The following is a 17909-nucleotide window of genomic DNA, read 5'->3' as shown; positions in this document are numbered from 1 at the left end:
GTGACTACACTTCAGAGTTGAAGTTCTGCAATGGGATTGCTTTTCTCTAAGACATTGAGGATAAAAAGTGTTGTGATATAGCCCAAGTTAGGTTCACAAGTTCTTATAAGAGACTGCAGCCATCTCCAACTAGACAAAGACCAAGGAGACTATTTTTCCCTATTTCCATGAGAAGCTAACATCTCAAAGCACTCCAAAGACAACCAGAAAGAAGCAGCCCAGCACCAACATTAGTATGTCCCTAGCACACCAAGTGATTGTACCACCCTAGAAGTCATAATAAACAAACTTGTCACTCAAAGATATGTCACTTCAGCCTAGTGATGCTTATTTGATCTTCTGCCAACACAGCCCAGTTACTTTCTACTTGCTAATAGCAGCTTCAAAACCAAACAGGCATGTGCATCTAGCCTAGTTACTCTTTACTTGCTAGTGGCAGCCTTGTAACATGAAAAAATCATGACTTTGCAACACATTGCATATGCCAACACAAAATCTCCAAACATACTTACTTACTTTGGGACATTGATAGAAACATCTTTGTTTGTTCAAATAAAAGAACCTAGATCCACAGAACATATGTAAGCATACTCCAATCTAAGCTAGACCCAAGATGGTTGTAAGTAATAAAACACTCTCTACTCTAAAGCACACTCCAAGAAATGCTATTAAACTCAAATATCTTGATAGGTGAGGCCTAGTTTAACCTTTGTTTTGTTGCTTCCCACTTTATTCTCCAGCTCTATTCTCGAGATCTTAGAATCTCTTGCATATGGTTGTATCAACTAGGTATGCCAAATTGTCATCCATGGAATATCCCAAATCTACCACATAGCCCACTTGGGTAAATCCTTCAAGAAACACAGAAGAAGGGGGTTAAGCAAAACCAAAGCTACTCAACTCACCTATTGGCCCAAAGGACAAATTGGTTGAGCTAGAAGGCCCAATGCCTTATTGCATTGCACAGGAGTACAAGAGAGAATGATGAAGTGTGTTTAGAGGGGATGGGATGACTTGTGGCTGCTGTGTTTTCACTAGCTAGCCACAAGCCACTCTAAAACTAATAGGGTGGGGGCTCTAAAGTGCCAGACAAGGCATAGTTACCTAATACACCTTTTTAAAAAAGAGACTAAGAACACTCTTTTTTTTATCACATCAACTTAGAACCATTATGTTATTACAAGCAAGTTGTGAACCACTCTCTCATGTTTTAGAATTTTCCCTCAAACTCTCTCAATCCTTTAAAAAGAATACTTTGAAGATATATCTCCTCAAAACCACTCTTAGATTCAAGATCATTATTGCAAAGCTATTGCATTGCCACTAGCCAGCTATAGGATGCTCACTTATAAACTTAGAGCCATTGTACTGCCACTAGTAGGTGTTGGGGGAATGAAGGACACTCTCCCAACATTTGCTCAAACATGAGAAAATGTTCTAATGGTCTTCACAAATGCCCCCCCTCTTTGCCCTTGTGGGGCAAGGGGTTTATACAAGGATGGGGAATAAGTGATTTAATTGCATAAACTAGTAGAAACTTTGGAAAACTATAGCACATGTGATTTTTACCCTTTATCCTATGGTGATGTACCATAAGATAACCACAAAATGCAACCTAAACCCTTTATGTGCCATGTGTCACATGTTATATATGCCATATGCCACATGTCCAAGGACAATAGAGGCAAAACCGAAGTGTAGGCCTTAGGCCATTAAAGAAGAATGGAGTCTACTCTAAGCATAGAGCCCAGAGTGAAGTACTAGAGCATGGAATAACTTCCAAGTGTATAGCCCAAAGAGCGAAGGGACAAGAGCATAGAACAACTTAGAATAGTCCTAAAACATCCAACATCCTCATGTCAAAACTAGCACACAAAACGAAGCTAAATGAAGTTTGGTGCTATTTTAGCATACCAATAGCTTAATGTGAAGATATGGAGCTAGCATGGTGTGGAATTTGGGCTTAAACCCAAACCAAATGTAAAACAAAGATAAACATGTAAATGTGAGCTAAACTCTACCTCAAGTTAGTTAACCATGCCCAACCTACCCACTATCCTTATTATACCTTTCGAACCGCCCCCTCTTTAGCAACTAAGCTAACCAAAATCTGAGATACTTTAGTTAGTATCTAAGATTAATTCTTCAATAATACTCAATTACAAATAACATATCATCAAGGAGTGATTCACCACGTCTAAGACTTAATAAAATCAAGCACTGCAGACTAAATGCAACAAAAGGATACTGACATAGGTAGAATTAACATGTTAACATGGAAAAATGATAAAAGTTTAAGGATACAATCCTCCACAACACCATTCAATAAAGTAAGCCTATCACTAATAAATCTTCATCGAGCAAAGCAAGTGTTAATAGTTATCCCCATGGTTATGGATTGGACCCATGCACTGAAGTGCCGAAATCAACTTGCCAAAACTGACCCAAGTACTAACGAATGAGAGAAATGAAATGTTTAATTTATAAAAATAGATTACTTTATTGATTTGCAAGATTTATTACAAGAGTTACAAAACTAGTTTTTATTACGATTCTCATACTCCATGACAAGCTCACGAGCATATGTAAGATTCCTAAAAGGCTCCTAAGTTGATTCACAAGATGGGTAACCTTTCCAGTTAACTAAATACTCTCGACATTAGGCATTTTTAAGCTAGTGAGTACCCAAAATAGCTTTCACCTCATATTCAGGTTCAAATTCCACAACTTCCAATGGTGGACGAATCTCCACTTGACGTGCATCATCTATAGTATAAGGAGCCAAGAGATTGGCATGAAATACATTATGAACATTGGACATCTCTGCAAGAAGATCCAATTGATAAGATACATTACCAATGCACCTCAACACCCGATAGGGTCTAACATATCTCAATAATAGCTTTCGAGATCAAGATCCTTTAATATTCATGTTTCGTGAAGATAGGCATACATGATTCCCCACTTGATAGGATAGATGCTGACGATGTTAATCCTTATCACGTCGATACCTATCCTGAGCTTTGCCCATCACCTCAATATCTCTAGACTAACCTTGGCGTAGTTGCTCCACATAAGTCTCAATGGCCAGAACTAACCACTTTGGACATTGGTTTTGGTACAACAATCTATTGAGGGACCCCACGAACATTCCCTTGCAGCATCTCCTATGGAGAACAGCCAATAGCATTATGAAATGTGTTGTTATAACAAATTTTTGCTATATCCAAATGCTCAACCCAGTTGTGTTGGTCTGCAGCAACATAGTACCGCAGATAATCCTCAACTTGAGCATTCACGCATTCAGTTTGCCCATCAGTTTGAGGATGATAAGTCATACTAAATTTCAACTTGGTACCAAACAACTTGAATAGTGTGCCCCAAAACTTCCTTGTAAATCTCGAATCTTTATCCAAGATCATCTCTTCAAGAAGACCACAAACCCACACGATTTCATGGAAAAAAAGCTTTGCTGCTTGTTTCGCATTTACTATTTCCACAGTTGGAATGAAGTGTGCAATCTTTGACAATCAATCCACAACCACCATCAAGGTATCATAACCTTCAGACTTTGGCAAACAAGTGACGAAATCAAATGTCACACTTTGAAATGGCCATGCTGGTGCTCAAATGCACTACAACTTTCTAGCCTATTTCTAAGTTCTACACTTACATGCTAGCATATAAGGTAGGAACGGATATAGTCCGCTACATCACCTTCCATACCAAACCAAAAAAATCCTTTTTTCAATGAAGCCAAAGTCTTTCGCTTGCCACCATGTCTTGTTGTTGGAATATCATGATGTTCCCACAGAAACAACTACTGTAGATCCTTAGAGGGAAGATACAACTTTTCTTGCTTATAGAATATAAGTCCATCCCGAACTGAGTAGTGAAGCTTCACATTGGTTTGACTAGCAACTTTTGCTGCTTCGCTACCAGGGTTCTGCTTTGACAACTCTATACTTCCATATGAAGCCCGAACATCCTCTAACCAATCCAAACTAATTGCCAATATTGCCCAGAACTGAGTATAACAACTCAGTTCCATTTATCAAGATCTGGGATCTTGAGAACAAGAACTGTAGTCAAGATCTCTTTCAACCGTACAAAAGCACACTAACAAGCTGGTGTCCAATGAAACGGAATACTACTCTTCGTCAACTCAGTCAACAGAAGAGCAATTTTTGCAAAATTGTGGACAAACTTAGGATAGTATCCCACCAAACCGAGAAAGGAAAGAACATTTGATACAATGGTTGGGACTTCCCAGGACTTCACCGCTTCCACATTCTTTGGATCTACCTCAATTACGCCACCACCGACTATATGTCCAAGAAAGTTTATGCGCAATTGTCCAAAAGCGCATTTACTTTCCTTAGCATACAGTTTGTGTTCACGCAACTTCTGAAACACCAGTTCCAAGTGTTTTAAATGATCCTCCAACATTTCACTAAAGACTAGAACATTGTTGATATATAGGACAACAAATTCATCCAAATAATCTCTGAATATTCCATTCATCATAGTGCTGAACATTGCTAGAGCATTGTATAACCCAAACGGCATGACAAGGAACTCATAAGATCCATACCGAGCCTTAAAGGTTGTCTTCTCCACATCCTGATATGCTACCTGTATCTGATGATACTTGGACTACAAATCAAGTCACGTAAAATACTTGGCCTTTAAGAGTTGGTCAAACAAGTCATCAATGTGAGGCAAAGGATAACCAGTTTTTACTATGATCTAGTTAAGTGCTCGATAGTCAATACACATCCTCATGGTTCCATCCTTTTTCATAACAAAAAGGATTGATGCTCCATAAGGTAACTTGCTTGGTTAGATATAACCTTTGTCAAGAAGCTTTGTGAGTTGCTTCTTGAGTTCAGCCATCTCCTTGATGTTCAATTGATATAGAGCTTTCATAAGTGGTTTAGAACCCAAAATAACCTCAATCCGATAATCAACCTCATGGTTAGGAGGTAGCTCTAGCGGCATATCTTTTGGGAAGATATCCTAATTCCTTGCTAACAATTCCAATATTTTCTTTGGTATAAGATCAACTCCATCACTAATTCGAACTGAGTCACCAATACCCTCAGCTTCCATCACTTGAACCCAAAAGGTTAGACATCCCTTCTTAGTTGCTTTTTGAGCAGCTCTTGTAGTTAGGAGCTTAGCATCCCAATCCTTTGAGGAGTGCTTTTGCAACTGAAAGGACACATCAGGACGTCCTTTTGGCTTCAATGTGATATGACTTTGTCTAGCACCATAAATCCCTTTAACATATTTATTGAAGAAATCTATACCAAACACCATTTGAAAATTTGGTATCTTCAACACTATCAAGTCCACTTGAATATTTTTATTGAAACATCACTCATAAAGTTTTTGGCTACTTGCCCACCTTCCGCAAACTAGAAGTGCATAGGTGATAATTTGCTCAGCATCAAATCTTAACAAATTAACTAAGTCTTCAGATATCATGCTATGTGTAGCTCTCGTGTCAATCATCACTCGGATTTGGTGTCCATGAATAAAGCTTACTAGATACATTAACAGATCAGTGTTTGCATTGACTGCGAGAAAAACTTGAGGAAAACAATGAAAGTAACTCACCTCCTCTTTCTCATAGTTTGTATTGATCAACTTGTCAACCCATTCAGCTTCACCACCACCATCTTCCCTCATAACATTAACATAGGCTTTGTCTTATGCTTGTTGGGACATTCTGAGGACTTATGTCCTGACTCTTCACAATGGAAGCAATGACCCACACTACCCGTTCTGCTAGAAGCAAGTTTTGCAGGTTACTACTGCTTGTACCCACCAGGAGGAGGAACAGAGGGCTTAGGACCAGAAGAAGCTGCTAGTGGTCTCCAACCACCACCACCTTTGTTAACCATTGCTTGTGAGCCTCCAGAGTGGAACTTGCCTTTCACCCTCTGTTTCCAATCACTTTGTTTATTCCCAGAATTTTTATTCATGTCTGAGGTACCAGCATACAGCTGCTGATATTGTTCCATGAGTGAGTGACTAAAGGCAACTTACTACGTTGCCTCCTTACACTCCAGGTACATCTTTGGCTTAAACTTCAAAATCTCATTGCGAGAAAGTGAACTTAAACCCTCCAGGAAATAATTTCGAGCATCTTAGTCACTCATATTTGCAATTGTAATGCACTTCTTAGTAAACACATTAACGTAATGCATGAGGTCCCCTTGCTGCTTTAACCACCACAGCTCCACGTGAAGTCTCAGACCAAGATCATTCGGCAAGTATTCCTTATGGATAGAAGACTACATCTTGGTCCAGCTTCTATTCTGCCCTTTTTTAGCACACACTTGGTGCCACCAAGTTTTGGCATGATCAGTGAGAAAAGATTGCGTGCACACAACTTTCGTACGATCATCTACATTTGCCGCTATGAAATAGTTTTCTATATCATAGACGTAGGACTATTAGGTTTTGGAAGATTGGGTGCCTCTGAAATTGGGTGGTTTCGGAAGCTTGAAACTTTGAACTTATGCAATTGGGGGTGGTTGTAGAACTTCATCATCTTTAGAACTTGAAGAAGAGTCCGGTTGCTTAGGTTTAATTAGTTTAGCTGCCTCAACTTCTTTCTTCCTCTTCTTGTTTTCCTTTTTCAATTTGCGAATCTCTCTTCGCAAATTCTTGATTTGGACTTCTTGAGCCATATGCTGTAGTGCTGTAGCATCTAGCTCTTCCTCTTTTGACTCAGCCTCAGCCTCTTCCGCAGCATCTCTAATAGGAGTTTCCTCCTCTTGATTCGCCCGTCTAGAGGTTTTAGTTTCATCAGCACAGTTCCTTTTCACCATCCCACTAGTTGTATGCATGCCTCTATTAGTAATTGAACATGCATACAACGTTCTTACCGAATGGTGCAATCCAACTAATCCTACACTGGTCGCTTTAGATCTACTAGAAAAGTCTCTGTGTATACAACTTGAGTTAGAAAATTCGACAAAAGTTGGATAAGAATCACTGAGACAATTTATTTGATACTAAATGTAGCGCATCTGAATTTGGAGCCAAACTCCAAGCCCATTCCATTACGAAACGAAGGTCTAGTACAATCCCATGAGCATTAGTTCCCCATATCTAGCACTTGCACGCAAAATGGTGTCAGATGGAGCTTGGGCTTAGACCCAAGCCGGACACAAAACAAGGAGCGACACAGCCTAGTGGGAGCCAAACTAATGTCTCTAGTGGTTGGATATGCATTCCAACCACTATCTCTATTATACATTTGGAAACCCCCATAGCCCCCTTTCACCCCAAGCCTCCCTCAGGAGTTAGTCTCTAGGACAAGGTTGAAACTTACTAAATATGGAATGTTTTTAGATTGTGAATTTGGATACGGGATGAACACTATTGTGTTCAAACTGATCTCTACATTCCGTAAATATGCTAAATGAGTGAATTTAGACACTTTCCATAAATAGTATTTGAGACTGAAATGAGACTAACACAAAGGGCATGATAACGAGGGTGTTTGGTAAATATAGTAACTATCATCTAGCGATATTGAGGGACTAGTCTCAATATGGGAGGGTTTTTGCCACGTCAATGCAAGACAGAGCAAAAGAGAACTAACAAGCCAGACCAAGTATGCTTGGCTAAATAGACACTTAGGAATTCCTTCCTTATGCTCATTTAGCCAAGTACAGATACTAAGTCTAGTTTACTAACACTTGGACAAGAGGGGCTAATAAAGGAAACCAGTAATACTAACCTTCTGCCATCATGGCAATAAGGAAAGAGTGTCTGTAAGGACTGGCTGACAAGTATCTTTCGATACCCAAAGTCACATTTGCGACAACAAGGTACTCAAGTGGGGCACCACTCCACAAGAGCTGGGAGCACTACAGTCAGTTTCCCTTCTGGAAGTGGGAGCTACTCTTGAGCACTTCCTTGGGTGGCCGCTCCAGCCCCACCCAAGTCCATGCTCACTCCCACCCAAGGCCCCTTGGCCCCAGTCTCAACCTCAAGTCAATTTGGAAACACCATTGGAAAGTTCCTTCAAGATTGTTTCCTAGACCTCACTATCCCTACTATACTTTTGGAACCCCCTACAACCCCCCCTCTTGGGAGAGAGACAGACGCTTTGGGCTTTCACCCCATGATCTATATTAGTATTTGGACTCGGTCTCGGACTTGATTTTGAACTTGACTTTGGACTTGGTCTCGAACTTGATCTCAGACTCGGTCTTGGACCCAATATTGGATCTCAAACTTGGTTTTGAATTTGGTCTTAGACTAGGTTTCGAACTTGGTCTTAGAGTTGGTCTCGGACTCGATCTCGGATTTGGTCTCAAACTTGGTCTTCAAGTTGGTCTCGGACTCGATCTCAGATTTAGTCTCATCTGATGAACTTTTTATCATTTTAGTTATGCCTTCGGGGATCCTTTAGCCTTCGACACCTTGGGGAGTTTGTTCCTTACAACTTCACCACCCATTGAAGAAGTTCAATGCCCACATCAAACATCTCTTTTTAATCTTATGACTTGTTGACCATATCTCCAAAGGCATCCCCCACTTAGCGGTGTGCCTAAGTTAGCGTCCTTGGCCAAGAGCCCATGACAACGGAGTATAAGTGTCCCTATACCCCTCATCTCACCATGCTCTAGTATGGGGTTGGGACTTGAACCCAGCTTTGCTTTACTAGGGGGTTGGGATTCGAACCCAACCTCCATAGAATACGTTTATGGATTCGACATCCTCACGAGGAGTCAGGTTTGGTTCCATATGCCTAGTTGACCTAGCTAATCTATGCTAATTACCTTACTTTTGACGTGCCTTCGTGTCCCAACATATGCCATTGCTCAACTTCACAAATTGATACTTTAATTGAACTTTGCATAAGTATATAGAGTTCTGCCTTGCAGAAATTCCTTCACTAGATCTCATGCGTTCACTAGGTTCTCCTATGGTTCCTATGTTGCTTTGCAGTGTGGAAATCCTTTCCACTTCATATAGAACTCCCTCATGTCGCATCCTTGTCATTTGCTCTTGCACGCATTAAAGATGGCCTCAACTTCGTATTTTTCTTCCCCTTGGATAACCTCAGGTAAAGGTTTTACTTGGTCCTTGTGAAGCGGATCCTCAAAGTACGACTTGAGTAAGTTCACATGGAACATTGGGTGCATCCTCCCCATCTCTCGAGGAAGTTAGAGGCAGTAAGCCACTTACCGATTTGTGCCTCAATCTCGTAAGGCCCCATGAACCTGTTTAAGGAACTCAAGATTAGTTCAATTCTGGGAATACATGCATTTTTACCTTTGGGTCAACTTTCGGCTGATCCAACTTGGTACCCTTAGGTTCTTGGTGTTTAGCCACACCTTCTCCCCAGGTTGGAACTTTACATCCCGATGTTTTTGGTTCACATACTTGGTTTGTTTTTATTGAGCCCATTCCAAAGAATCCCTCACTAGATTCCAAATATTGAGTCTTTCTGCTGTGAACACCTCTACCACGGGTAACTTTCCATGATACTCGGCCATGCCAAGTTCCACAGAACCTTCAATAGCTTGCCCATTGATGACTTCCTATGGACTCACCTCAATACTCAAATGTGGTGAGTTGTTATAGCATATTTCTGTAAGTCCCAAATGACTTACCCAATCGATTTAGTCTCCTAAGACATAGCATTGCAAATAATCCTACAACTGCCTAATTCACCCTTTTCGTTTGTCCACCTGTCAAGAAGTGTTATTGCCATCAAACTTGACTTAATACCCAATAGCTATCTGTGGGTGATAGGCTGTGCTGAATTTTAACTTGGTGTGATATTCTTCTAAGAGAGTTCTCCAGAAACTACTGGTGAAGATCTTATCTCGATTTGAGATAATCTTGTAAGTAACCAAAGGGAATGACTCGAGAGACGATCTATGGGTTCAAATATAGAGGGAAAGGGCCCATGAACAAGAGTGCACCCCCTTTTTCAATTGGTTAAGGGTTTTGGGATATTTGGGGTTAAACGTCCTTGGGTTTGAATAATACTGGGTTGGGTGACCTCCTGGGAAGTCCAAATTTAGGAGCTTACAAATCTCTTCTGGCCTTCCCTACACTTAAACTATTTGTTCAAAGAACAGCTTTGCCACACCTTCCGCATCCACTTCCGTTGTGGTGGGTATGAAATGTGCCATTTTTGAAAATCAATCCACCACTACAGGTATCACATCAAAACCCTCACTTGGGGGGAGTCCTGTGATGAAGTCCATTGTAAGACATTTCCATGGATGATCTGAAATTGGGATGCTTTGTAACAAGCCCCCACTAGCCTTAGTCATGGCTTTGACATTTTATTTGTTTGGTCCATTAAGGGTAGGGTTACTTTTGAATAGTGTTTGATAAACTTTTGGTAGTAGTTGTATAGCTCCAGAAATACCCTCAACTCATGTACATTTGATGGTTGCTCTCATTTCTGGATCGTTTGGATGTTCTCAGGGTCCATCTTGAGCCCGTCCTTGCCCACCATATGCCCAAGAAACTTTACCTCTTATTGAGCAACCGATTAATTTTTCCATTTTATTTTAGTCACTTAACCATCGACTTTCGACCACTTGGAGGAGTCTCACTCACAACCTCCATAAGTCCTATTTTGGACTTGGGCTTGCTAGCCTTGAGAATAGCACCCCTGCCACTCAACCTTTGCACTTGGTCCAAGTGCTCCACGTGTTTGATCTCATGACCGACACCCCAAGGTACCATCGACATATCAGCCTGTTATGCTAAGGCCATGCCCCTTCACCTTGGTCACACCGGTGGTTTAACACCACTTGCATCACAATCCCATCTCTTAAAGATTGGGCCATCCATCCATTAGTGATCATCCTCGATCCACTCCCTAACATCCTTAGGATGCCCACAGACATGGGGATTAGCCTTCCCCAATATCCCTTTTCCAGTCCCCACCAAGTCCTTTTTTGTCTATGGCCATGTTCACTAACACTACCACTAGATCAAGGCCCACAAGCCCAACCACTAAGTCCCTTGGTCCTCTAGGACTACCTCCTCACATGACCGTATCCTTGGTCTCTACACTAGAGGATAGCTCCTCCTCCTTTTCACAGTCTGGGACTTTGGGGCAGCATTTCAGAACACCGCAGCCTTACGCGAGCCTCATGGGTACTCTCCCCACCTTCTGCCTTTGGGTGCTCTAGCCATGGGTTTAGAGCGAGGTTCTGTTGAGCCACACCAGGTATCCAAGTAGGTAGTGCCAACCACACTTGGACTGGGAGCATCGGCCAATCGATCTCCCGGAGGAACTAGAGCCGGCTCTTGAACACTTCACCAAGCTACCTTGTTTGTTGGTCCGCGTTCACTCTAGTCTTGGACTTCCCAATGGGCAGCTCATCACCCAACATTGGGTACAGCCTTCCTGGGCCAAACTGGCCAAACTGGCTCCACTGCAGTCCTCCCCCTCGTCAGGGAATGATCGTCCGCGATCATACTTAGGCCACCATCTGGTCACCATGGTCCTTCTCTTAGGGTCTACCAAACCTTGGTTCTCCCTCTAGATCCACCATGTTGAATATTCCTTTAGAATATTCCTGCCCCACTTGTCAGCCACGAGAATCGAACTGAGCTCTGATACCAATATTAGGATCCTATCCCTTACACCCTAAGCCAACTGGCTAAAGGGGTGATCACTTGATTGCAGGGCCCTTTCCTTATCCTATTATCCTGACCTGGTGCCTAACAATCCTCCCCCAGGGGCCTCGTCAGGGAATGATCGTCCGCGATCATACTTAGGCCACCATCTGGTCACCATGGTCCTTCTCTTAGGGTCTACCAAACTTTGGTTCTCCCTCTAGATCCACCATGTTGAATATTCCTTTAGAATATTCTTGCCCCTCGTCAAGGAATGACCATCCGCGATCATACTTAGGCCACCATCAAGTCACCATGGTCATTCTCTTAGGGTCTACCAAACCTTGGTTCTCCCTCTAGATCCACCATGTTGAATATTCCTTCAGAATATTCTTGCCCCAGAATTGAACTAGGCTCCGATACCAATGTTAGGATCCTATCCCTTAAGCCATAAACCAACTGGCTAAAGGGGTGATCACTTGATTGTAGGGCCCTTTCTTTATCCTATTATCCTGACCTGGTGCCTAACAATCTCGGACTCCATCTCAGTCCATCTCAGACTCCACTCGGACTCCATCTCAGACTCCATCTCGGGTCCATCTCGGACTCCATCTCGGACTCTAACTCGGGTCTATCTCAGACCCCATCTCAGTCTATCTCGGACTCCATTTCGGACTTCAACTCGGGTCCATCTCGGACTCCATCTCGGTCCATATTAGACTCCATCTCGGACTCCATCTCGGGTCCATCTTGGACTCCAGCTTGGTCCATCTCAGACTCCATCTCGGATCCTCTTGTGTCCCTTTTTTAGAGACTCACTTATTGCTTGCTCCATGCTTGTTCCTTGAGCACGTCATTGGGAGTTCCACTCCCGCTCTCGACCTTTCAAGTCGGAGCTTTTAGTCCAAACGTGTTATGCTTGTTTGGCTTTTGCTTCGGCCACTACCATATGGCAGCCTTTCGGCTCCACTTTGGGGCCTAGGGATTTTGTGTCTCACAACTCCACCACCCATAGACGAAGTTCGATGTCCTCATCGAACGGTAAACCCTTTTATAAAGTAACACTTGTATGTATTACCATTTCCATCCTTGGCACCTAGCCAATATTTGTCTATGGTTTGACACCAAAGGCTCACCATGCTTTGTCCATCCTTTAAGGAGCATAGCCTCTCCAACTTAAAGGCTCATTTGACCATTTGTGGTGGTTCTCTCATTTTATTAGTTTAGCTCTCACTAAACTGGTTAGAGACACCTTCTCTAACTCAATTCCACTACTCATTCTTAAGTAGTCTCAGATTCTATCGACATAACCTTTGCACTTTGGAACTTTTAGTCTTGACTTCCCAAAGTCAATTTCCTAGGTGTCCTCGACACTTTTCATTGCATAAATTGTGCAAACTCCACTTCCTCATCCTTGGAAGTTCTCTATTTGAGGGCACCATCATCCTCCTTTCTATTTTGTGCCACCCTTGGTACTAAGTTCTAGCTATCGTAAGTTGTGCTAGAGCTGTCCACGGCTCTATCATTTGGCTACTTTGCCGCTCCCTCTCTTGGAGCTTTCACCTTTGCCAACTTGGAGCAATTGGGAATCCATCCTTGGAAGAACACTTCCTTTCTCACAACCCGTTAGCATCCAACACATTAGTGTTCCATGCCTAACTTTGCCATTTGGATTGTTTCTCATGATTCCCACAGCTTTTTTCTTAGCCACTAGTCTTTTGCTCCTATCCTTGATTGTTGCACCCAACTGTAAGCCACAAATTTTTCCTTTCCAATTTGCCAGCTTACCTCGTCTATCAGGCCAAATCTGCCTTGGCTTGTGCTAAGTTCCCTCGCCAAGGTCCTCCCCTATAGTACCAGCTCCTACTTGGTTTCAGCTACTCACTGCACGAGCAACGGAGTGTTAGCCATCCATCTACGGATTTCCAAATCTCTCCCAATCCCCCTCCCCGGGTTAGACTAGACTTAAGGTTCGGCTACACTCCCCACAGGCACAAGCAGCCAAGCACACCAAGCCTCCAGATTCCTAACACCCCTTGGTATCACAAGACTTGATCATGGGACCCTCTAAATCCCAAGCCTTGGGTGCAGCACTTGCTTCGGGACATCTGGGCGAAACACCGTGGCCTAATGGCCCGGTATGGGTACCTCTACCCCCCCCACTTCCATCCCAAAGGGAAGGCCCAAGCCCCTAGGAAGGGCGAGGACCAATGAGCCACAAGGCACTTAAGTGGGGCACCACTCCACATGAGCCGGGAGCACTGTAGTCGGTTTCCCTTTTGGGAGTGGGAGCTACTCTTGAGCACTTCCTTGGGTGGCCCTTCCGGCACCACCCAAGCCCATGCTCACTCCCACCCAAAGCCCCTCGGCCCCAGTCTCAACCTCAAGTCAGTTTGGAAGCACCACTGGAGAGTTCCTTCAAGACTGGTTCCTAGACCTCACTATCCCTACTATACTTTTGGAACCCCCTGCAGCCCCCCCCCCCCCTTGGGAGACGCATGCTTTGGGCTTTCACCCCTTGAGCTGTATTAGTATTTGGACTTAGTTTCAGAATCGATCTCAGACTCGATCTCGGACCCGACTTCGGACTCAGTCTCGGACTCGATTTCGGACTCGATCTCGGACCCGATCTCGGACTCGACTTCGGACTCAACCTCGGACTCGGTCTCGGATCCGATTTGGATCTCGAACTCTGTCTCGAACTCGGTCTCAAACTCGGTCTCGAACTCGGTCTCCGATTCGGCCTTGGCTCGATCCCGGACTCTATCTCGAACTCGGTCTCTGAGTCGGTCTTGGACTCGATCTTCGACTCGGTCCCATCCGATGAACTCTTTGTCATTTCGGTCATGCTTTTGGGGATCCTTTAGCCTACGACATCTCGGGGAGTCGGTTCCTTACAACTCCACCACCCATAGAAGAAGTTCGATGCCCACATCGAACGTCTCTTTTTATCCTACGACTTGTTGACCATGTCTTCGGGGGCATCCCCCCACTTAGTGGTGTGCCTAAGTTAGCCTCCCCGGCCAAGAGCTCATGACAACAGAGTATAGTTGTCCCTATACTCCTCACCTCATCACGCCCTAGTATAGGGTCGGGACTTGAACCCAGCCTTGCTTTACTAGAGGGTTGGGACTTGAACCCAACCTCCATAGAATATGTCTACAGATTCGACATCCCCGTGGGGAGTCGGGTGTAGTGCCCTACGCCTGGTCGACCTAGCTAACCCATGCTAATTAGCTTACCTTCAACGCGCCTTCGGGTCCCAACACATGCCTCTTGCTCAACTTCGCAAATTGATATTTTTAATTGAATTTTGCATAAGTATATAGAGTTCTACCTTGTAGAAATTCCTCCACTAGATCTCGCGCGTTCGCTAGGTTCTCCTCCGGTTCCCATTTTGCTTTGCAGTGTGGAAATCCTTTCCGCTTCACATGGAACTCTCTCACCTCGCGTCCTTGTCGCTTGCTCTTGCGCGCATTGAGGATAGCCTCGACTTCGTATTCCTCTTCCCCTTGGATAACCTCAGCTAAAGGTCTCACTTGGTCCTTGCGAAGCGGATCCTCAAAGTATGGCTTGAGTAAGTTCACGTGAAACACTAGGTGCATCTTCCCCATCTCTCGAGGAAGTCGGAGTTGGTAAGCCACTTTACCGATTCGTGCTTCAATCTCGTAAGGCCCCGCAAACCTGCTTACGGAACTCAAGATCAATTCATTTTCAGGAATACATGCATTTTTACCTTTGGGTCAACTTTCGGCTGATCCCACTTGGTAGCCTGAGGTTCTTGGTGTTCAACCACACCTTCTCCCTAGCTTGGAACTCTACATCCCGACGCTTCTGGTTCGCGTATTTGGTTTGCCTTTGTTGAGCCCGTTCCAAGGAATCCCTCACTAGATTCCAAATGCTGAGTCTTTCCGCTGTGAATGCCTCCACTGCAGGTAACTCTCCATGATACTCGGCCATGCCGAGTTCCACAGGACTTTCAATAGCTCGCCCATTGATGATTTCCCATGGACTCACCCTGATACTCGAATGTGGTGAGTTGTTATAACACATTTCCGCAAGTCCCAAATGACTTACCCAATCGGTCTGGTCTCCCGAGACATAGCATCGCAAATAATCCTCCAGCTGCCTATTCACCCTTTCCGTTTGTCCGTCTGTCAAGAAGTGTTAGTGCCAACAAACTTGACTTAATACCCCATACCTGTCTGTGGGTGATAGGCTGTGCTGAATTTCAACTTGGTGCGATACTGTTCCAAGAGAGTCCTCCAGAACCTACTGGTGAAGATCTTATCTTGATCTGAGATGATCTCTTCCAGTCTTCCCTGCACTCGAACCACTTGTTCAAAGAATAGCTTCGCCACACCTTCCACATCCACCTCCGTTGTGGTGGGTATGAAATGTGCCATTTTTGAAAATCGGTCCACCACCACGAATATCACATCAAACCCCTCGCTTGGGGGAAGTCCCGTGATGAAGTCCATAGTAAGACACTTCCACGGATGATCTGGAGTTGGGATGCTTTGCAACAAGCCCCCACTAGCCTTAGTCACGGCTTTGACCTGCTGACATGTTGGACATGTCTTTATATAGTCTTGGACGTCCTTAGGCATATCTGACCAATGGTACTTCCTCTTGAGTAAGCCCATCGTCTTGGGCACTCTACCGTGTCCCGCAAGAGGTCCATCATGACACTCTTCTAAGGCTACCTTCCTTAGTTCCCCTTCTGGAACATACACCCTCGTTTGCTTGTAATAGATGAGTCCGTTGCGTTCCGCATAGCCCGTTTTCTCTTTCGTTGGCAGCTCTCCTCTCTGGTGAGCTTCCCGTGCCTCTAGATTCCTCAGCAACACTTCTTGTGCTAGACCATCGTTCTCATATGCTGTCCGCACATCGTCCCAAAAGGTTGCTGTTGCGCTGGATATCGCCAACCTCAAGCTCGCTTTTCGACTTAGCGCATCCGCCACGATGTTGCTCTTCCCAGGCTTGTACAGAATCTCGCAATCAAACTCGGCCAAGGCATTGGCCCATCGACCTTGTTTCCCTCTCAAGTCGGGCTGTGACAAGAAGTGTTTCGTTGCCACATTGTCCGTATAAACCTTGAAGTGTCTCCCAAGGTAGTGTTGCCACTCCTTGAGCACCTTGACCACTGCAAACAATTCTTTCTCGTGGGCAGGCCACTTCCTTTGAGCTTTGTCCAACTTCTTCGAGAAGAACGCTACTGGATGGTTGTCTTGCTTCAAAACTGCGCCCAACGCAAAGTCCGAAGCATCAGTTTCTACCTCAAAGTCCTTACCAAAGTCTGGTAATGCCAATACAGGAGCCTTCCTCAACTTCCCTTTGAGGTGGATGAATGTCGCCTCGCATTCTGCTGTCCATACCATCTTCCCTTTTCCTGTTTGGTCCGTTAAGGGCAGGGCTACTTTCGAATAGTGTCTGATAAACTTTCGATAGTAGTTGCATAGCCCCAAGAACGCCCTCAACTCATGTACATTCGATGGTCGCTCCCATTCCTGGATCGCTTGGACCTTCTCCGGGTCCACCTTGAGCCCGTCCTGGCCTACCACATGCCCAAGAAACTTTACCTCTTGTTGAGCAAAGTCACATTTGCTCTCTTTAGCATATAGTTTGTGTTCCCTTAGTTTCTCAAACACCTTCGCCAAGTGTTCGGCATGCTCCTCTAGCGTCTCGCTATAGATCAGGATGTCGTCGATATAGACGACCATGAAGTGATCCAGATAAGGTACAAAGATGTGGTTCATCAGCACCGAAAACGTTTTCGGCGCATTGCATAGCCCGAAGGGCATCACTAGAAACTCAAAGCTCCCATACCTCGTTCGACAGGTTGTCTTCTCGACATCCTCCTCGGCTACCCTGATCTGGTAGTACCCTGACCTTAGGTCAATCCTCGAGAAGTATTTTGCCTTTCCCAACCTATCGAACAGGTCCTCAATCCTGGGCAAAGGGTACTTGTTCTTCTTTGTATACTTGTTGAGCAATCGGTAGTCTATGCACATGCGCATAGATCCATCTTTCTTTTTCACAAATAACACCGGCGCCCCATACGGTGATTTGCTCAACCTAACATACCCTTTGACCACCAACTCCTCTAGTTGGCGCTTGAGCTCCTCGAGTTCTTTCTCGTTGAAATGATAGGGGGGACAAACCACCGCCTCAACACCCTCGACCAGCTCAATCTTATGTTCTATCGGTCGTGCGGGGGGCAACCCCGCCGGTAACTCCTCCGGCATGGTATCCTGGAATTGGTCAAACACCCATTGGATCACTAAAGG

Source organism: Selaginella moellendorffii, unplaced genomic scaffold, assembly GCF_000143415.4.
Source record: "Selaginella moellendorffii unplaced genomic scaffold, v1.0 SELMOscaffold_18, whole genome shotgun sequence".
Lineage (NCBI taxonomy): Eukaryota > Viridiplantae > Streptophyta > Lycopodiopsida > Selaginellales > Selaginellaceae > Selaginella > Selaginella moellendorffii.
Note: the sequence above shows the minus strand (reverse complement) of the source record.